The sequence below is a fragment of the Euprymna scolopes genome, chromosome 16 (assembly GCF_053919585.1).
Source record: "Euprymna scolopes isolate OS-2025 chromosome 16, ASM5391958v1, whole genome shotgun sequence".
Classification (NCBI taxonomy): domain Eukaryota; kingdom Metazoa; phylum Mollusca; class Cephalopoda; order Sepiida; family Sepiolidae; genus Euprymna; species Euprymna scolopes.
The window spans coordinates 75526277-75549888 of record NC_136497.1 but is presented as its reverse complement, the minus strand read 5'-3'; positions in this window follow the sequence as shown (position 1 = coordinate 75549888).

Here is a 23612-nt window from a genome sequence, read left to right as displayed (position 1 = left end):
GTTTTCAGGTCAACACCAAAGATTTCTATTCGAGAACAACATGTGGTGTTCCCTTAAGTCAGAATGACAACAAGTCTTCCAACATTTCTAGTACTCTTTCAATAACTTTTGCAAATTAATTTGCGTTATCGCAACAGCTGCTAACCATTTATTTCTTGTTGGTAGCGACCATTAATCTTCATAAGTATTTGAGTGGCAATAAGCCTCCTTAAGATCCTAGTCCTCTTTGCACTTATCCAGTGGAGATCTGGTTAGTGCTTTCTCTCCTATGCTCTTTATTATTTAGTGGGCAGTTACTTACAATTATACTGTTTCAGTTTTCTTGATTCGATGTAGCGTTTCTTTGTGGTTTATTTTTGCAGCAATTTCTATATGTCTGGCTCATGCCTGCAGCTTTTCCCTAATATTTTAGTTGTTTTCTTTATTGCTATCAGCCATTTTTCTGATTTCAATCCCTCCCATTCTTTTTTCAAAGTTTTTTAGAATTGTTCCTAATGCTCCTGCTATTACTGGTGTTATCTCGTCCTTCATCTTTCATATCCCTTTTCTGACTAACTTCACTTCTCAGTTTCCTGGATATTCAGCCTATGGTCTGCTGGAACAGTGAAATCTACGATATGGTAGAACTTTTCCTTCTTGTTAATAAATATGATATCCGGCCTTCTTGCTTGGATGAGTTTATCTGTTTGTAACTCCATGTCTCATAGGATTTTATGATTTTCGTTTCCAAGTTTTGCTGCCGGTTTCTGCTTGTATATTTGTCTGGGTGTTTGCATAATTTACTGGCTTCATCACTTGATCGATAATCGCTATAATCCAATGAAAGAAGGAACATGCGATTTTAACCAAAGTTAACACCTTAGACAGTCTAATGTCACAAGTGAATTTGAGAATTTAATTACCACACAAGTCGAAAGGCCCAACATATAAAATCAACAGTAGGTTTTCTTTTTATATATGACAGGAGTGCGTTCGAAATGAATATGTCTGTTTAAAGCACAATTTCACCATGATACTTGATTTTTTTGTATTTTAAACTTAAATTCAAGCAATTATGACCGCACGGGCAGTAAGACCAGTTATATAAAATCAACAGTAGATTCATTGATATGACAGGGGCACGTTCAAAATGATTGTTTCTGTTTGAAGCATAATTTAAGCACAATATTTTTGCATTTTAAACTTTAATGCGAGCCATTACATATGAAAAATAATTTTATAAGATAAACAGTATGTTCTCAACCATTCAGTGTAGACTACAATATATTGTGGAATAAGTCACTGTAAGGAGACATGTGAAGCTCCCTCCTGATGCACCGCAATGGGTCCCCGATTAAAGCAGACAATCAATTGATTTGATAAAAAAAAATGGTCGACCTATCGATTTTGATGACAATAAAAATATGGGAGTGTGAAACATCCGTTGATCATCAATCAATCCCAGGCAACGTCGGGTGCCCCTGCTAGATATTATTATTATTATTATTATTATTATTATTATTATTATTATTATTATTATTATTATTATATTGTCCAGTGGACCTTAAACCTGTTTCACATTTGTTTTCCAGATTGGTATGTATTGTATAACAATGTCTCATCTTAACAACAATTTTTTATGTTATAAATAGCATGTGACCCCCCCACACACACACACACATACACAAATGCTTTTCAGTGACTTTAGCTTATTACTTGTTGTTTCATAAACTTCAGAAATTTAGAGGATATGAAAATGTAAAACCTCAGCTTTTGAAATAAACGTCGTATGCCAACCTGTGTAGCAAATGACCTAAAATATTTTCAAATAAACTGAAAACATTTTCTTCATTCTGCTTTAATATTGTTACTTCAAAAAATTATTCGGAAAAAAAAAATAGATTTTAAAAACATTAAATCTTAACGTTTGTAAAAAGATTTTAAACGTCTAAAGATGTAAAAAGATAAAATGCTATCAAAATTTAATAAACAATTTTATTTTACTCCAAATAAATATTACTTTCTTTTTAAATGTTTCGGTTGAAAATTAATCTTTGAAACAACTTAATGACTGTTAGAAAGAGTGATTTTTTTAAAAATAAATTGATGAATAAACCTTGAATTTCATGTTTTCTCTCGGCATATCTATCTATATCTCTACTTATATAAAGTTTGATATGTTTATATTTTTACATATTTCTATCTATAGGAGGCACTTCTAAATTAATTAACCGATTATTATGAATTTTGGGACGTAGCTGATAAGTGTTAGCTCAAATAATATAAGTATTTTGCTTCTTTCAGACACTTTTCTTATCTTATCTGTCATTATCACAACGTTTCGAGCGATGTAACCTCCGATCTTCTTCAGGTGTATCTTGTCGAACTCGGGTCGGGAATGTTTCTGTTGAACCTGGAAATCTAGAGGGAATGTCAAATGGAACCCTTTATTTACTTCACGAGAGTAGCATGCTCTCGTTCTGTCAGCACTGATTGGATAGGGGTTCTAAAGATGAGAACAGTAGTCCGAAGAATCCAAATAATATGAATAACAAATCCTCATCTCAAAAATTCAGAAACGTCAATAATATGTTATACCTAGTGTGTTTTAAATTTTATGCAAAAGAGATGAAAGGGAGTTAGGAGTTCTTCGTAAATATTTAAATACGTTTTTTATGCAATTAAAATATAATTGTTCGTCTGTTACTAAGATGTAATTTAAAAAACTGAACTAATTTACTGATTAACTTGAAATTTGCTATAGAATTTTAATCGGATAAATGCATGTTTTTTGTATATCACTTTTAATTACAACGTTCTACGAAATTTTTATTTAATAAATTATTTGGTTTTCTTTGTAAAGAACTGGCCATTTTATTATATTATTTTTCCCCAAATATTAGTTATTTTGGAGAACTATGAAGATTTATAAAGAGGGTTTATATTTAATCTAATTTAGTTTTAAGCTAGGGATGATGTATATCCTTTGTAAATATTCAAATACTTTCATATGCCAGACTTCCATTTTTTTATGAACGCTTAACAATAAGCATTAGATATTAATCAATAACTGTTTTCCAAATATCAGTTTATTTGATGTATTTTAAAGCGTTTTATAAAATGGGTAGAATCTGAAAATCTAATTATTTCAAACTTCCATATTCATTGACACTAATTTAAGTAAGATTTCTAACTTTTTCTTAAGACCTCTTAAGCTTAAACCATAAAGTGAAGATATTTTCTAGAATGCAAATCAGATAATTGATTTTGATTAAAAGTCTGAATAGCAGCAATAATATGCACACATTCACTCATTGCATCTGCATTTATATTAATGGGTCAAACAAACATAGGAAAGTTTAATGAAAAAGTATCAAATCAATAGATTTTATAAAAACACCAATTAAATCTTCTAATTATCAGGCCAAAGTATAAATTTTTCTATTAGAACTCCATTAAAAAAATATAATAGTAAATTAAATTCAGAATAGATTTTCCCTTAAACGCCTGTTTTTTAGCGGCATTAAAATAATATAAAAATATATGGCACGATCACGTTGACACACCGGTTGTCACCAGATCACCGAAGTTAAGCAACATTGAGTCTAGCCAGTACCAGATGAGTGACCATTTGGGAAGATCAGGCACTGTATGTACCACGAGATAAAATACCAGGTTGAGAAACTCGTGCAGTCTATCTTTCTCTCGAGGGTAGATGGGACTCTCTGAAGCCGGGGTAGGCAACCCATTTAGTGATGGCGTCATGATAAAAAATACCCTTGATAGCGCTGATAAAACATTAAGTATTCAGCTACCGACAAGATTTGAATTACATTTACAAACTCGAGTAGTGAGTCTAATCTCGGCTGTGGCCACGCTGGATGGATGAAAAAGTGTCCACAAGTAATCCAGCATTCTGTGTTGAAAGCTTGAAAATTGAAAAGTAAGAGTCACTCATGCCCTCTAAGCCTTGAAATTAATTATTAAATAGATCCTAGTCACAGAGAAATGTCAAACGCACTTGTTGTCTGACTATTTAAAGAAAATTGTTGAGGTAAAAATGTTGAGATGTGTTTGAAAATAAATGTTTGTTTCAGACATCGGTTACTCTTTTTGAACTTAATAGTTTTATTTACAGACAAACATCAAATCACAATAATAATAAGACTTTCCTGAGATTGATAGAAATTGATGTCTTTATAAAAAAAATCGTTTCATTATATAATTTAAAATAAACATTGTTTTGAAATAGACGTAAACAACTGTAATACTTTTGTATATAATCTTTATTTGAAACGTGATTTAAAAATTAGTTAAACTATCAAATGTATTAGTCCATATACAGTAGTTTAGTGGAATCAGTGAAATAGCTAATTTTTCAATCAATTTATTGCCTGCTCTAGCTGGGGAACCATCGCGATGCATCTGGGGGACACTCACATGCCTTCTGCTGTGACTTATTTCATAATACATTGTAGTTTACATTGCACTGTAAAGAACCAAGTGTAGATTTTGTAAATTATTTTTATATATAATGGCTTAAAATGCAAAAAATCAATTCTCCAATTGTGCTCTAAACACAAACCTTTATTTTGAACGCACCCCTGTCATATCAAAGAACCCACCGTTGATTTCATATATCGAATCTTTCGGCTTGTATGGAAATGAAACTTCTCAAATGCACTTGTGATGTTAGGCTGTATAATATCGGTCCAAATCGTCTATTTCTTCTTTCATCAGATTATTTCGATTATCGATTATCAAAGACATTCTGATACAAAACCTATCTAAGCTCACTGGCAGCTACATGAAGTTCCCCTGTGTGAAATTTCATAAAAATCGGCCCACCTGTTTCCAAGTCTATAGGGAACGAACTCACAGACTTACAGACACACAAATTTCCTTTTGTACAATACTAGAAATGGTAGGCAATTTCTACAATTACCAATCAATTTTTACTTATGGATAATTAATCTATGTCTTTTCGTTCTACTTTTCGCCATTTTCCTTGCTTTCTCTCTCATCTAATAGATTGACCTTCTTAATGAAGGGGTCACCTTGTTTACTCTTATCTTTCTTTATTAGTTTAGTTATTACAGATGGGCCATTAGTTAACGGCTAACTTTCTGAAACCCACATCAGCAGTTTTACAGTATCTTGTTCAAACAGAAGTAGACGTTTGAAAGATGACCATAAATGCCAGTCGCCAGGCCCCCAAACAACTTTGTATCGATTATGTATGTTTACAGATATGTCATCATATCATGTACTAATGAGGCTTTAGGTGCCATTACATAGCAATATTCCAGAGTTACATGTTTACCATATGTGGAGGAAGAGGCCTATATAAATACTAGCAACGCGGTAACTGGGAACGGTTTAGGTGGTAAGTCGTTTAAAAAGCGTTCCGTCAACTGTCGTCTTGGATACATCACCTCCTAAACTATCTGCTCAAACAGTATTTTGAAAATAAGGAAACGCTTTTTTGTGTTGTTTTATCTTCTTTTCTCATGTTTTCTAATACAACGTTTTTTTTGTTTTGTTTTTTTTTTTGTTTTTTTTACAAAGGCGTCATCAAGGCCAGGAGGTAACTCGAGGATAAGGGTTAATGCACGTGGGGTTGTCAATGAGATGATCGGCATAATGATTGGTGATGGTAGAAATTAGGTAGAATTTTATTATTTAAGAGGATGGCTCAACAAGAACTTGTTTGCATTAAACCTGAAAACGACCATGTTGTAGTCAGCTGACAAGCAGACCCGCGGTAAACAGTTCCACAAGTGGACAGTTCTAGGAAAGAACTTTATTCATGGAATTTGCATTTAGATTTAGGCACAGATAGAGAGTGTGAGAAAATGTTTACAGTGGTTTGGTTGAAACGTAAAATATAATTTTGTATTAACCCCACTATTCTACAGAATCTATAAAATATTAAATAATAATACTGTTTATTGCATAGTTACTCTGAAGGAAGATTAAAATTAATTTATTTTTAACAACTGCACAAACAGAAAAACCTGGCATATAAAATCAACTGTAGGTTCTTTGATATGACAAAGGCGCATGCAAAATGGATGTTTCAGTTTAAAGCACTATTAAACCATGATATTTGACTTTGTAATTTAAAACTTTAATTCAAGTCACGATATAAAAATTTAATTGAGACAATGGCATTCTACAGCTAGTCTACGTGTCAAATTATTAACGAGATAACATTTTTCTACCAGTTTCAGAAACTTACCGGTAGTTTCATATCAAAAGCTTCGGAAATGTTGGCAATGCTGAGCTGCACGTACTGTGAAATTTTGTACTGTTCTGCACAATGTAAACAACTTGCCATCGTAATTGCTTTATCCGCTGTATTTGAGGTGTGTCAAATTATTAACAAGGCAGTTTGTTTCGTCAATAAAATGGGTCGTAAATGTGGTTTGAGTAGTTCTGAAAAGAGTACTATTAAAGAACAGCAAGCAAAAGGTAAAACTACCATCGAAATACCGAAAATGATAGGAAGGTACCATCAAACTGTGATGAACTTTGTCAAGGACCCTACAAAGGTACGTAAGAGAGCGGATAAAGGCAAATCTACAGTTGTTTCACATCGTTCTCTACTCCAAATTAAACGTGAAGTTGTTAAGAACCCTGGGCAAACAAGTCAAGAAATCTTTGACCAAGCCTGATTGAAGAATGTCTTAAAAAGTACTCGATGTCGCTTTCTGAAAAAAGTGACAAAATCTGTTAAGCCTGTGACAAAGGCCTCCATTAAAGCAACATCACATACAAAACCGATTGAAATGGGCAGAGGACAACATGAAAACGGATTTTTCCAAAGTTTTGTTTACGGATGAAGTGTGTGTCACTCTTGATGGCTCAGATGGCTGGAGCAAGGGATTGGTCCTAGATGGACGACATCTTCACTAGCGTATAAGGCGCCAACAAGGTGGTGGTGGGATAATAATTTGGACAGGGATTATTGGAGGTACTTTAGTTGGCACATGGAAAGTCCCAGAAGGCATAAAAATGATGTCAAATGCTTACATAGCTTTTCTGATGGAGCACTTTGAACCATGGTTGAAGAAGCAAAGGTTGATGTTCAGAAGAACTATTATTTTTATGCAGGATAATGCTTCTTTTGCATGCAGCAAACAAAAGCAAAGAGTATTTGCAACAACTGGGGTTCTTTGGGCTACAGAAGATGGAGTGGCCTGCGAATTCGCTAGATTTGAACCCAATTGAGAACCTTATGAAGCAACGCCTCTATGCAAGTGGACGCCTATTTAAAAGAAAATATGTGTTGTAGGATGAGCTCCAAGAAGCATCGCGAGGAATAACTGTTGACAAAATCACAAATTTTACTAATTCTGTGGACCAACGTCTTTCAAAAGCCATTCATAAAAAAGGATCGCATATCCCCTACTAATTATGTCAACATAGAAATTGCTATGTAGTTATTGTATTCTAAGCATTTTTCTAGTTCATTTAATGTTTGAAAATTATTTCAATAAACAAGTTATGGGTATATTGTGTTTTTTTTCTCAACCTCGTTAATAACTTTACACACTGAAATCAACAGATATTTCTATCTTCTGCCATAGTTTCGCTAATACTCCTTTAAATAATTTTATTTTTTGACTGAAGTAGCTGAATAATATTCACTCGTTCCTTAAATACTAAGAAAAATGTAAACTCGTTAATAATTTGATACACAGTGTAGTTTGGTTTACTACAGCATCTGCTGTGGCTAACCAGGTGCAGGCCTGGGCAGGTAATAGGAGAGCCTTGGTTTGCCCCTTGGATCAGTCCCTCTCTAGGCGTTGCAGGCAGACTCCAGCGGAAAGGCAAGACAATACAGTCGGTGCCAGTGTGGCTGAAGGAGCTGCCGGAAAGATGTTGCAGAGCTTCATCAACTGCCTATCAGAACTCCAGACTGGATTTTTTGTCGGGGTTTACTCCTTTAGACTTTGCCTTTCCCAAGGCATCCACAAGGCAATTTTATTAAATCAACAGTAGATTCTCTACAGTGCAATATAGACTACAATGTATTGTGGACTAAATCACTGTAGGGAGGCAGGTGATGGTTCTTCCTGAGCAGGCAATCAATCGATTTCATTAAAAAATGGGCAATTTCACCGATTTTGATGAAAATAAAAAATATTGGAAATGTGGAAAATTTGTTGATCTCCATTCAGTTCCGAGCAACATCGAGTCTCCTTGCTAGTCTATATAATATTTCTCTTAGTCTGTCTGTCTGTCTGCCTGGCTGGCTGGCTGGCTGGCTGGCTGGCTGGATGGATGGATGGATGGATGGATGGATGGAGGGATGTTTCACTTTTTCTCCGAAACTACTTAACCGATCTGGCTGAAATTTTGTATTGATCTTTGTAATGGTTAGGAACAGTGAACTAAGTATCATGGTTTCCATTCGGTGGAGTGTTAAGGATTAATATGAATTAATAAGGATTGATAGGAATAAATAAGGATTAATAGGGATTAATAAGGATTAGTAACCATAATTCCACAGTTACTCTAGAAGTTTTCTCGGCAACTACTAGGTTGATATGGCTAAAATTTTGTATGGATCTTTGTTATGATAAGGTGCAGCGAACTAAGTATGATGGTGTTCATTTGATGCACATTTAGTGATTAGTAGACGAGTACAAATTTTACTATATTCAACCATCAATTTGACATAAAATGCTCATTCTAAGTCGATTGGTTATAACTTTTTCCTTTTTTTAATAGGCTAAAAGGTCGAGTATATATATAAAGTCTAGTATATATATATATATATATATATATATATATATATATATATATATATATATATATATATTTGTGTGTATGGAGTATACATTTATAAATAAGTACGCACACATATACATATATACATACATATGTATATGCATATTTATAAATGTATACTCCAGAAACACACACACACACACACACACACACACACACACTGATATGTGTGTGTGTGTGTGTGTGTGTGTGTGTGTGTGTGTGTGTGTGTGTGTGTGTGTGCGTGTGTTTGTCTGTGTGGAGTATGCATTTATATATATATATGTATATGCATATATAGTTATAAATGTGTAATACATACACTAGCATATATATATGTACATACATACATACATACATACATACATACATACATACATACATACATGCATATATATATATATATATATATATATATATATATAATCAAATATATACATAGGTTGCTATGTTTATTGTAAGAATATACAATACTTTGGTTTCTCACGAGAATCTTCAGAGAGAGTTTTTGTTTTTACAAAGCAGCTGCAAGAGATATTTTTTAAACAAGGGAAACCAAAACAATAAAGAAAAATACTATAAAGTTAAGGACAAGCGAGGATTAAACAAAGAAAAAATTTGGAGCAAGGAGAAAGAGTCACTATTATGAATGTCTGCCATTAAACAATCAACTATGCCATTAAAATATGCCATTAACCTATCAAACTTTTAACACACAACAATGAATTAATCAGTGGAGTATAAGATTGATCTACTCGATTTTATCTTGAAGCATTCAATCGAACATGCCAGATTTATATCTTATTAGGTATACTGTGATATATTATGCTGGAACTAGCTGTATTTATCTGGCGTTGCTCAGGTGAAGGTATATTGCCAAGTGAAGGGCTTGGAGAAAAATGATTTGAAAATAATTATTATTATAATTTGTTTCATTTGTGTAAGTTTCCCTCTATGTTATTTTTTTATTTCAATGAATATTTTATTTACAGAAAATAACCAAAAATAATTCCAAAATGAATTTATCACATGTGGTTCAAACACCTGAATAAGGGTCACATGAATTTAAGGAGAGGCAAACTGGTTGGAGCCAGTTGAAGCTGCGAGTTAAAATTTCTTTTCTTTTTTTATTCAATCTTCACGCCAAACAAGGCAAGTTCCACTTTGAAGTAGGGGGCTACTATTCGGGGACAATTTGTGGGGGCATTATGAAGGGAGATGAGTAGAAAGATGTTTGGTCACATTACACTTGAACTTCTGCATATCAGTACATTGGGAAAGCAGTACCCCGGAAGGGAGTTCCAAAGACTTGCAGTTCTGGGGAAGAAACTATTGGAGTAAAAGGCTTTCTTACACATAGGGATCTCTACTGTAAAGGGGTAGGACTTAGTTGCTTGTCAGGTTTGTCGGGGAGTAGTCACGTCAAGGAGGTACAAGTGCTTGCAATTCGTCAGAGCAGCCACCATTAAAGTATTTGTAGAACAGTCAGAGGGCTGCAACATTTCGTCGATGAGACAGGGGCTGAAGCTTAGATGACAGTTCAGGACCTATCAGGTTGGCGACTCTCTTTTGAACCCTGTCCAGGAGTGAGAGACAAGCAGCAGATGCATCAGCCCAAATGTGGCAGCAATACTCCATACATGGGCGAATGGTGGCCTTATAGAGGTACAGGATACTTTCAGGCGTAAGTAATTTTCTAGCACGGTAGAGAGAGCCCACCTTCCTTGCAGCAGCCTTAGCAATGCTCTCAATGTATATATTCCAGTTCATGTTCCCTGTAAACGTTAGGTCGAGGAGTTTAAAGGAAGTACTTTCAGGCAGTGTATTCTTAGCCATTGCTATTGGTGGTAAAGAAGGTTTCTTTTAGTTATTGAAGGAAACAAGCTTTGTCTTGGCAGCATTGAACGTGACCATCCATTTTTGTCCCCATTCCACTACAGATTGGAGGTCATCCTCTAGTGTTTCTGCCATTTCCTTAGATATGTGTTCATTTGTTTTCCCCTCATGCCTGTTATAAAGGGTGGTGTCATCGGCAAATATACCCATCTCCGAAACAATTTTATCAGGGAGGTTATTCATGAATATCAGGAACAATAAGGGTCCAAGGATAGATCCCTGGGGTACTCCCGCATTTATATCATATTCATACATCTAAATGTAAGACCGTCGAGGACAACTTGGATTATTCTCTTACTTAAGAAGGATTTAATTACATTGTGTATTCTTCCAGTGATACCATATGATCTAATTTTCCTTAGAAGACCATCGTGCCATATCCTGTCAAAAGCCTTAAATATATCAAGGGCTACTGATTTACCCTCCGCTGTTTTCTCCAGTGAACGGTATATACGTTCAGAGACTACAGTTAAGATATCTGCTGTTGAACGGGCTTGCCTGAATCCATATTGTTTGTCAGTCAGGAGTTTAGCAGCTGTTAGGTGTTGGACTAGGGCTTGATTAACTAAGTACTCAAATATTTTGGCGAAAAGTGGGAGGAGGCTAATGGGGCGATAATTTTGTGGGTCAGTTCTTTCACTAGAATTCTTGAAGACTGGTAACACAGAAGCGGTTTTCCAGCAGTCGGGAAAGCAAGATTCGCTAAGGCATTTATTATAAAGTTTGGAGAGAACTGGGGCAATCTCAGCAGAGCATATTTTTATTAGCACAGTCGGGATGAAATTTGGTTCACATGCTGTTGAGGTGTCTAGTTTTTTTTTATGATACCATGCACCTGAGAAGGGTTGATTTTCAAATCGTCCAGTGTGGCGTCTCTCTGCAAAGGAAAGTCGGGGAGGGAGTGGTGTGTCGAGTCCAGTGTGGAGTTTAAGGCAAACCGACTGGCAAGCAGATTTGCCTTGTCGGTTGCCGCGCAAGCAACCTCATTATTGTTTGATAGTGGGGGAATCGTTGACTGCCCATTATACACTGTTGTAGATTTTCCAAAAATCACGGGTTCCTACTTTCTGTGCTTCAATGCATTTCCTGGTGGTTTCAGTGTAATCTGTCTTAGCTGTCGCAATAGCAGTTGCACAAGCAGAGGTAAACCATTGAGGAGAGTGGGGTTTGCTATAGAATTTCCGTGTGGGAACATGTGCCTCAATTGCAGTTTTTATTTCCATAACGAAAATATAAATGAAAAGAGAGAGAGAGAGAGAGAGAGAGAGAGAGAGAGAGAGAGAGAGAGAGAGCAAAAATTAGAAGGTGAGGAGTAAGTAGGAGAGATAAATCCGATAAACAGGTGAGTTCAGCTGTTTTGTTTATAATGACAAAGAAGGCAGAGAAAGAAATTATCTACAAGGTAACCCTCTAGTTTGTTCAGCCTAAAGAAAAACATATGTAGACACAACCAAAAATACGAGAATGCTTAAAGAAACCACTAAGAAAAATGTCTCGCAGAAAAAAGGATAGAAAGGTTAATGTTACAAAATGATAGCATAAAATTGAAAAATAATTAAATGATATTTTGGTTACAACAGAAGCACATTTGAAAGTAAATAAATTTGCTGGCCAAAATCCTAATAAAGTATAAAGGCAAAAGTTAAGTATTGTGGCTTATTTGCGTTGATAAATTAAAGGCACAGATGAATTTTCGCGATGAGGGTTAATTTTTCGGACTACTGTTTTCATCTAGAGTGATATTTTCACAAGTACTCGTAGCATAGTGGATAAAGTACTTGGTAAAATTAAGCTGTAAGTTACACTCTTCTTGAGGTTGAAGGTTTAATCTTCAGCACGAGCGACACTGAAAATACAATTGCGAATTATTTAAGACTTCTACCCAGAATTGTTTTTCTTAAAATTTCCCCAGTCTGGCAAGATTCCAAAAAGAAGAAAAAAGAACCCAAAAGAACTATTTTTAATAGACTTTCCGTCAAACTTCAAGAAGAAAAGAAAAAGAAAAGAACTCTTTTATAAAAGATATTGTTTGCATCCTTCTTTGTAAAGTTTTTCAAAGCCCCAAAAGATCTTAATGCGAAAAAAATGTTGTCTGCTTCTAAAAAAAAAAAAAAAACAAAGAAAAGAACGAAGCAAATAAAATACACAAACGTTCGCTGCGTTGATCCAGAACTGTTTTTATTTTCTGTAAAAGGCTCAAACTGTGGTAATTTTTTTTATATTAAATATTTTTTTTATCGTATACGGACCTGTATGCGTTGTCTTATTTATTTTATTTTCGTCTTTAAAAATAATTTTCTTGTTCAATTTATGCACAAATTATGTAATTATTCAAGCGCTTATTTTTTATTCTAATTCAGAGAAACAATAAACGGACTCGTTTATTGCACAATAATAAAAATTATATTTCTTATTTTTAAGTTTTCTCATTACCAAACGAGGGTCTGCTGGATTAAAAATAATGGTTACATTCGAAATCCAGTCCAAGTTCTCGAGTTCGGCAAAAAGATTCTTGAGTTCAAAATGAAACATAGACGCCTTCGTGTAGCTTAATTGTCATACATATATTTTCATACTATTATATAATTGGATTAAACCGGACACCAACTAATTTATAACATATATTAATATATTAAGCCAAGATTTGAATCGGTGACATTTAGTCCAGTCGTTTAACAATAATAATTTGACTCTCTGCAAAATTCCCGCGTCAAGTATAAGCCTCAATTTTCTAACCTTTATTGCAACTACTTTAGCAGAGTATTTAGAGTGTAATTTACAGTAAACAGTTAATAAATAATTAAGCAATCTCTGTTTTTTTATTCCAATCATATATCGCTGAGTAGTAAAAAAAAAATTAACACGCAGCATAAATGCATCATATGAATTTGTAATTCTCATACAGCACGATAATCATATGCTAATGTAAATATCAAAACAATATTTTGAACCAATTAGCTGTTTCGCTTTCCTATCTCATTAAACACTAATAGGCTACGACCCGGCGTTGCCTGGGTAGAGACAATATCATTACATAAAACCACTATCAATAATTCCCCCCCCCCATGCTTTATCTGTGTCTACACTTAAACGTAGATTCTATGAAGAAAGCTTCTTTCTTAGAACTGTACGCCTGTGGAACTTCGTTCCGTTTTCCTGCTTTCCAACTGACTACAATATGGTTGTCTTCAAGTTCAATGTGAACAAATTCTTGATGAGCCATCCCTTTAAGTAATCCAATTTATCAAATTTCCACTACCATCGATGACTGACACGTTCCTTTTGACCACTGTAAACTCATTAAATCTTATTCTCGAGTGGACCCCGGGCCTTGATAAGTGGTGACTCCTTTATAATTTATTTATATATATATATATATATATATATATATATATATATATATATATATATATATATATATAATATAACAGAAATCTATATATATATAAGCGAAAATGTATGCATGTATGTATGTATGTATGTATGTATGTATGTATGTATGTATGTATGTTTGTGTGTCTGCTAAAAACTTTTGACCGACGGAACAAAAATCCACAAACTTGGTATTATATTAAGGCTCCACCCTCCGGACGACAAATATCGAAAAATTAGCCCAAAAGGACCATCAGAAGTGCGTTAACTGATCGATTTTCTGCAGGGGGGGGGCAAAAAAGTGACATTTTAATGTTAAACATTACATATTTTTAAATCGATTTATAACTGCCCCCAAAATACGGGCGCTAACTCTTCTACATAAAGTATACACGGGGCCGTTTATTTTGGGTCAACTTGTATTTAAAACCTGCTGAGTCATGTCACGTGATCTTGACGTCAGCAAGCTCTAATGGCAGTCTGAATTTAAAATTTAAAAATGTTGTTATCGGTAAAAAAATATTTAATCTTCACACAAGCTAAACTATGAACATCTACGCTATGACAACGTTACCAAAGTTATTAGCAATTAAAAATAGTTAGATAAGATAGTTAAACGAAAAATAACAAACCAAAAATGTGAAGTAAAAAAAAATATACGCTTACATAAAATATTAACGATCGAAGTTTTTACAACAAAAAAAAAACAGCCAGACGCCATTTTCTTTTTTAGTAACAGTCTTTAGAGTAAGGAAGACGAAGTGAAAGAGAGAGAGAGAGAGAGAGAGAGAGACATACACAAACGCAAACAGAGAGAGAGAAAGAGAGAGAGAGAGATGTCTAGACAGGAAATGAAGTACGTAATTTAATAAACGCTAATGTGAAGTAGAACAAACAAAATAAATACTGCTACGGCATCTCGTAACGCTCCTGCGATGACCTAATTTAGTGGCTATCTGTCAATCAAACCTCTTTAAATCGCTTTATAAGCCTATACACTATAATCAATTCCTCTTACTCTTGGCCCACACGGTTAAGTGGTTGGAGTTTGTTTCACCTCCGCGTCAAGGCTCCCGGGTTCAATCCAGCCTCACGACCAAAACTATATCTTTTTTTCTTTTACATCTTTAGACACGCGGGCAACGTTTCTTTATTTTTTTTACTTCGCTTATTCTTTAGTTTACTTCCCCCCCCCTATACACACAGCGTTTTTTTTTTCGCTGTTTTTTTTTTTTTTTTTTTCCGATTTTTTTAACATCGTTTCAGGGTTATTACTTATCCCCCATACACACACCTACAAACACCGCTAGTATAATATAAAAGTTAAAATAATTTTTTTTTGATTATCCAGACTACTATTGGCATCTTGAGCATTATTCATATAACGTTCCGACCGATGTAACTTCCGACCTACTTCAGTTGTATCTTGGTGAACTCGGGAATCTGCACTGAATTTCGAATGGAACTCTTCATTTAATCTTCGGGATTAGCATGCTCTCGTGCGGTCAGATATGACTGGGTAGAAGTTTAAAGGTTATATCGACTGAAACGTAGTGCAAATGACATTCACGATGGAAACAGTAGTCTGAATAATCAAAATAATACAAATTATCAATCCTCATTTCAAAAATTGAGAAATATAAAAAAAAATGTCATCATCTAAAATGTGCGTATTCAATGATTGGAATTTTCCTATTATTTTTACATATGAGTCTTAAGTTATTGGTAATTATTCTACTACTACTACTACTACTACTACTACTACTACTAATAATAATAATAATAATAATAGTAATAATAGTAATAATAATAGTAATAATAATAATAATTGACACAGAGAAAGAGAATCGCTACTGACAGCTGCAGAGAACAATGTGATTAGAGCTAACTACATTAAACATAAAATAGACAAATCCGATGGAAGACAGTAAATGCAGGCTCTGTGACCAAAGCGACGAAACGAAAAATCAGATAATAAGCGAATTCAGCAAAAAGAATATAAAAACAGGCACAATTGCACAGATAAGGCAGTACATTGGAAACTATAAAAAACAACAACTGCATTTTGAACATACAAACAAGTGGTAGACACAAACCAATGACAGTACTGGAAAATAAAAATCCAAAAATCCTGTGGAGCATGAAGGTAAAAACAAACAAACTAACCCAAGTAAAGAGACAGAATATCAGAACAGTCAAGAAAAAACTGCCAAATCGTAGATGTTGCATTCCCGGCAGATAACAGGTTGAAAATCAATAAGACAAAAAATAAATAATGAAGCAAATATACAGAACTCTTGAGTCATTATAATACCAATAATAGTAGGAGAACTGAAAACAATCTCAACAACTGACAAAAGGACTGGTAGAAATTGGAATCAAAATGAAAGACTGAGACTACAATCGGTGGTAATGATGAAAATAGCTGAAATTTTATGGAAAGATGAACCCAAGAGAAAGAAGCAGCAGGTAATTTCGAATTATTATTATTACTAGGGCTATGACAAGAGAATATTCTTTTCATTATTTGGACTATCAGTTAATATCTTATACGTTTTTAGAGAGAGAGTGATATGGTTCGCTGTTGATTAACGGTGTCTGACTGTGTCGGATATGTTTGAACATGTTTTTTTTCCTTACATGCACACTCCCACATGTATGCACACACACGCACGTATATACACATCCACGTACACACACATGCACGCTTGCGCGCGAAAACATGCACACATTGGTGACGTCACTTCCTTTTAAGTGAAATCCAGACATGCGCAGTCAGAACACTGACCCCAGTATATAAGTCAACAACAACGTTCAATTTCCTCTTTCTTCCCTTTTGCCTTGGTTCGTCAACCAGACAAGTTCGCGCCCACAGCTTGTGGCCTGAAGACACTTCCATCTGGCCGACTGCTACCATACACGCACGGCTTTAATGAGGTCAGCCCTCTCTCTCTCTTTCTTTTTCTACATGCTGGACTGCCATTTCTCTTCCCCTACTTTATTCCTCTTTTTCCACGAGCGTAGTCGTCAACGACTGAACTGAACACGTGTTTCACCTAAACCATTTATTTTCAACAGGAAATAAACGACATGTTTATTTTATTCAGCAATTGAGTTTTTTTTTTCCTTCCTTCCATTCATTTCATTATTTTCTTTTGTAGCGTGTTAGGATTATAATATCCTGGTCCACAACAGATTTATACTCGAGAGTCAAAACAATGAAAAGAATATTCTCTTGTCATAGCCCTAATTATTACACGCCCTACCCTATCAGCCTCGACTAATACCACACAAAATGACAATGAACTATCAAGAAGGATGGAAAAAGCCGAGAAGGGAGAGCACTAATCCAATCTTCACTGGAAGAGACAGAGAGTATTGGTGTCATGTTATTGGTTCCCGTAAAACGCAGGAACCTAATCATGGACAATTATTATTATGTTTGTTTCGAAGTCTAGATGTTTTCTCATTTAAAATATGTATTGGGAATTTTAACAGAAAACAAACAGGTAGGAATTTTAGCTAACAATAATAATAACACATAGATTACATGACAAAAATCAGGTGATTTGATTTTTTAGTGCTACACTGCAGTGATGACGTAGTTACAAAAAAATAGTTTTATATATACACATAAGCAGTTTAGTCAGAGTCGAAGACCTTTTAGTTTAGACAATCGAGTTGAACAGGCGAGGGAAGTCAGCTAGCGATGGTGAGATAGCGGCCAACTGTAATGGCTTCTGTACATCGGGGAAGCTATCAGGGATGGAAATAGAAATATGTAGAAAAAAGAAAGTGAAAATATAACCTGGGATTCGATGGTTGTTCCTTGGGATGAATTTCGTCGAGTAATACCAAAAGCTGAATGAAGGTATGTTTCCTTGTTTGGCCAGATGCAAACCCCGGAGAGATGTTTGTTTGTAAAATGTTATTGTCCATGTTTATTGAACTCTGTCTATACATTACCGATGCGTTTGTTCAGTCTCAAGAGACAGTGAATACCCTCTGTAAGGATAGCTGCGTATGTCCTTGAGACAAGGGTTGCGCAATCTCCAACCACAACTCTCCTGAATCAGTACTGCTAGAGTCCAGATGCAAGGAGAAATATAGGACGATTGGAAACAATGCACGCACAGCACCTGGAATTCCCAAATAGTCACCAATTTTTGTATTGACCAGGTTCAATATGCTTAACTTTAGTAATCTAATGAGAACCAGTGTGTCAACGTGATTATGCCATCCACGTTATATATACTTATAAACATATGTGCACACAAAGTAGACATCACCACACTTATATATGAACGCCATTATATTTAGAGAAACTAGACGATCACAAAAACAGTTTCTATATAGATCATGTTATATGTTAACATTAAATAGACACATTATACACGTTCAAAGACACATGAAAAAATATGAACCCATGAAACAGACTTGCTATATACCCCCACCTTATCAGGCAACACTGGGATCGTTGGGAGACTTATTGCTACTAAAATTCCAAAATTCCAAACAAAAGCAATGATCATTATCAGCGAGAAATCGATGATCAATGGCTATTGTGATAATGCCAAATCATCTATATATTGATACGATACGTGTTTAATGAGATTCCAGGCATAATCTCCTCCTCCTTTTCGAGTAGGAGGGAAATGATAGTCTGACGTGTTTACTTCTGGTTATGACGTCATTATCTTATATATATATTTATGTTGTACTGCATTGATGTAAGATGTCATATTCCAAAAATTGCATGGATGTATTGCTGATTCCAAAAATAAGATAAATGGATCAGTGCACGCTAAAGGATTATTTGTGACATTCCAAAAATTTATTTATCGGAAGCAAACAGTTTTCTTATTAAATTAAAATTTCGAAATAAATTACAATAACAGTTTCCAGATAAGATTTATAAATAATTTAAAACGGTCACTAGTGGAAACATTTTTTGGTCATTTTTATTTTAAAAATTATTTTTAAAAACCGTTTTCGTAATAAATTAAAATTTTCAAATACATTTAAACGATGAACAGCTTAATTCCCAAGGATTTCCAGGGAAAATTTTTGGATTGTCTCCCCTTGCTCCAGAATTAAATTCTTCCAAAATGAAAACCAAAGAAATCTAAAAATGCATAAGTGCCGAATTTCTTCTCTCAGAACTGAGGACAGAACAGATACTACATGTTGATCTTGTCCAAATGTCAGTTTCGTATGTTGCACATTTTCTTTTTGTCCTCCTTACTTTACACCTTACTCTTCTCATTAAATTTTTTTTTCTTTTTTGTCTCAAAGTATTTATCCTTCCTTTGCATTTTTCTTCACTTTCGCTTTCCTTTCACCAACTTCTCTTTTCCCACACTCTATTTCTTTTTCTCTATCTTTCTCTCTTTAAAGACCTATCTATTATTCTATCGATATTTACCTTCTTTTTCTTTATCTCTTTTATCCTAATGTTATTTACTCTTTTATTTCTTGTTTTCAAAACACCTTATTATGTTTTTATTTTTTTTATGTTTCTCTTTTCTATTCCTTCTCTTCACCTATCATTCTTAATTTTACCCTTCTTCTTCTTCTTCTTCTTCTTCTTCTTCTTCTTCTTCTCCTTCTCCTTCTTCTTCTTCTACATCGTATTCGTATTCTTTTCCTTCTTCATCTTCTTCATCGTTTTCCTTCTTCATTTTCGCCTTCTAAATCATATTCTTCCTCCTCTCTTTCATCTACATCATTTTTCTTCATCTTTTTATCATCTCATTCATCTTGGGCTTCTTATTCTTCTTAATAATCTTTTTTCTTCGTCGTCTTCTTTTTTTTTTCTTTTTAATTTTCTTCTTCATCATCAACTTTTCTTCTTTTTTCATCTCAAAGTAGTTATCTCTCCACCTCCTTCTCCCTTTTCCTTCGCTGTTAAACCCCCCTCTCTCTCTTTCTCTCTCTCTCTTTTCTTTCCACTTATCACTCGTAATCTTACCATTCTAATTAAACAGTCTTCTTCTTCTTCTTCTTCTTCTTCTCAAAGTAATTCTCCCGCCACTTCCTTTCCTCTTCCTCCTCGCTACCTTTTCCTTCTCTCTCTCTCTCTCTCTCTCTCTCTCTCATACTCTCTCTGTATCTCTCTCCTTCCCTCCCTACCCTCACATTTTATCACCTCGCGGTAATAAGAGCAATGGCGATAATGGTATGATGGGTGGCATAGCTGCTTCTTATTGATAACTAATTTGTCTCAAATTATCCTGATCCAGGATTTATCATCAACGGGTATGGATCAGCAATCCATCCTGATTTCATTCAATCTGCCCGGCTTTTCATCTTGCCCGTGTCTCTCTCTACGCTTACTTGAAGCTCATCCACCTCTTCACCTGCTAAGTGATCCATCTCTACGTCTGCTTCGCAGAGGCATCATGGGAGGCCAGTAGCAAAGGGAGGTAATCTCGTCTCCGTACCATTTCATTGCACTTGAGTGTTATTTATTGTATTATCGAATGTCACCTGAACGATTCTGTGGTTAACCAATGATTATTCTTGCTACCAAGGCATAGGAAAATGATACCACCCCTTTCTCACCCCAATGCAATTTTTATGTTAAAGTTAAATAAAAGAAACATGGAGATACTGAGTGGCTTAATGGATACCATCCAGGCTATAGAACGAACTATGCAAGGTTCAAATCTGATTGAGGCCATTGTTTTTATGTATGCAATTATTTAATGGACAATGAGTAAAATAATAACTCGCGTTTAACTAATCATCTATATATTATGGCATTTCATGTTCATATGTATGTAATCAGCTTTTACTTTCGTTTTAAAAATAATGATATTGTCTAATCAATTAAGCTGATGTCGCTAAGGTAAACAATTACGAATTTACCTATTTTAAAATGAATTGTTCCAAAATAGAATTCTTATCCACTAAAACTGTAAACAGAATTTATTTGAAGAATAATTAGGCGACAATTATTTTTATGTGAAAAAGATAGAAAATATTTATGTTTAAAAAAAATTAAATTGCTACAATTTTGAATAAACAGAGAACGAAGAGACATATTTGATTTATTTAGTTAACATTAACAGTTATTTTTATGGAAGAGGGGCGACTAATACATTTCTTAATAGTATTAACACTGACAGACATTTATTATATCAAAAGGATTATTATTATTATTATTATTATTATTATTATTATTATTATTATTATTAACAGTAAATTATACAGCTTGATGTGAAAAGCATTGTGAGAGGTTGTGTTAAAATGTTTTGATTCCTAATGACACCAATGATTTCGACAATCATTTTTATAACTACAATTTATAATAACAAACCAATGAAAAGCTTCCAAAGTTACTATAAAGATTGTCGAATTTTGGATTCAATCAGTTCGCCGTCGTCTCCGTCACGAACCTGCATTTGATTCCTTACCACCATCTTTGTTACTAGGAATTACTTAACACTCAAGATCAGAACTGCACTGAATCTTCGCCGCCATCTTTGTTCCTTGGAATTACTTTACACTCAGGATCGGAACTGAACGGATTCTTCACCGCCATCTTTGTTCAACATAATGTCTCAACACTTAACAAAAAATAAACCAAGCAAATTAATAAACATTGATAAAAACATGATTCCTTTGGCTGAACTCATGCATAACTATAAAAGTCCGATACTGTTATTCATAACATTTAAAAACATCAATATATTCTCTGAAATCTATCGTAAGAGACAATAGATATCCTGCGTAAGGGTTCCTCCACAAGGAGACTATAGGCAAGAGTTGCACAATCCTCAACTGCACCTCTCCAGAAGTTCAATGGCGAAGAAAAGTCTACATGAATAGTGAATCTCTGTCTCATTTGAGAGTTGCCGATAACGTTCAGAAACGTTTTTGTAATGAGATTGTCCCACCCTTTCTTATTTTCTGCAACCTCTATCTCTTTCATAGACGGGATATTGTTAGAATCAGTCTTTTTTATAAATTCTATTATGACATATGTTCTTTAGAATTATTTAACCTATTCTCTGCTTCCTTTGCTCCAATTCGCTTAACTCATTGGTCTAGTGGTCTCCAGTCCGCTGTTCTTGTACCTCGTTGTAATTTATTTCCCTATTCCAGTAGCTTCTTTCCAAGAACCGAATGCTTGTAGAACTATCGTTTCCTCCTATATATCCTTGGTCTTTTCAAGCCAAGCTTAATAGGCATCTCCTGTATTTGCAGTAATCATTCTTGTTACTCCTTCAAACAAATGGCTTCATGCCTTGTCTCGAGCAATTACTATAAAATCTTTTTCTAAATAATATTAGGATAAGACAGGTATTATTTTGAAGTTTTCTTTTCCTAAAATGAAATGAAATCAAATTTATTATAAAAAAAACAAAAAAAAACGTGCCATGTAAGTTATGTAGCAAAGAAAGCTAGAAGATGTTTGCATCTGTATGGAATGTGTGTCTAAGATAACATTAAACCTGAATATGGTAGACATCGTCATTACCTCTTGGAACAGAAACATGGACAGCGAATACCACCTTTCTGAGAGAAAGAGACCATTTCACGCTGGGACGAAAAACTCCTCGTAAGATTGATTTAAATTCCTGTTGATGAGGTTAGACTTGCTGCAGAACCGAGGCTTGAGAGTCTACCTTACTATTTAAGTCGTAAAAGGAGGGACGATATATATGGATTCATACCTTTCTTCAAAGATATTAAAAATCATGCAGTAGCTTTGATAGAACTCGAACCCATGTGAACTTGAACATGCTACTTTTACCTCTGATTATTTCTATCATATCTGTTATATTAAATTCTTAACTAATAATTGAATTCAATTTATTTGGTGAAAAATAAAAAAATAAAAAAACACTCGTGCTTCAATTACCAAGCAAGGAAAGGGCGGTAAAAATCGATATTGTTGTGTTGTTGATGCATTTATTACTTCACTTGTAAATCTATTTGTAGGTCCACGGATCCTCATTAAGTGACCCTTCTTTGATTTAAATAAAATCGACAGTGAAACCATTGTGTCAGTGTAAACCTCTTTTTAGTGCAGGAATGGATAATAGGTCCCAATGTATATCATAATGGCCATTGAGGAAAAGTGTAGGCCTAAATTAGATCATTGTGTAATCGTCTGCATTCAAGAGATAAAAGATTAAGGTTTTTGAATCTGCATATTAGAAAAGTATGAACCAAAGATGTCTCTATAGTTATTTGTAAACTATTGACTCGTCTTCTACTAACTGTATTCAATTAATCATTGACAGCATGCATAGCCTTTGACATTAATTTAAAAGAAAGGGTTTTATAAATTATTAGACGACTTGTTAGATCAACGTTGGTATATTGTATATTTTTCTCTCTTTCTTTTTTTTTTACTCCTTTCCTTTCGGGAGATGCATAGTGGGGATGGATCATATAATGGGTTACACAGCGACAACGATGAGACAGGTACTCGGGGAGTTCACATTTATTGGGGGATACAGTCATCAATTTGGAAGGGGTTTTATATAAAGTTACACATTCAAGAGAATGAGACAGCGTGATGTTATATAATAACTATGCTATAATCACATTGACTAATGTATACCTATTAACTC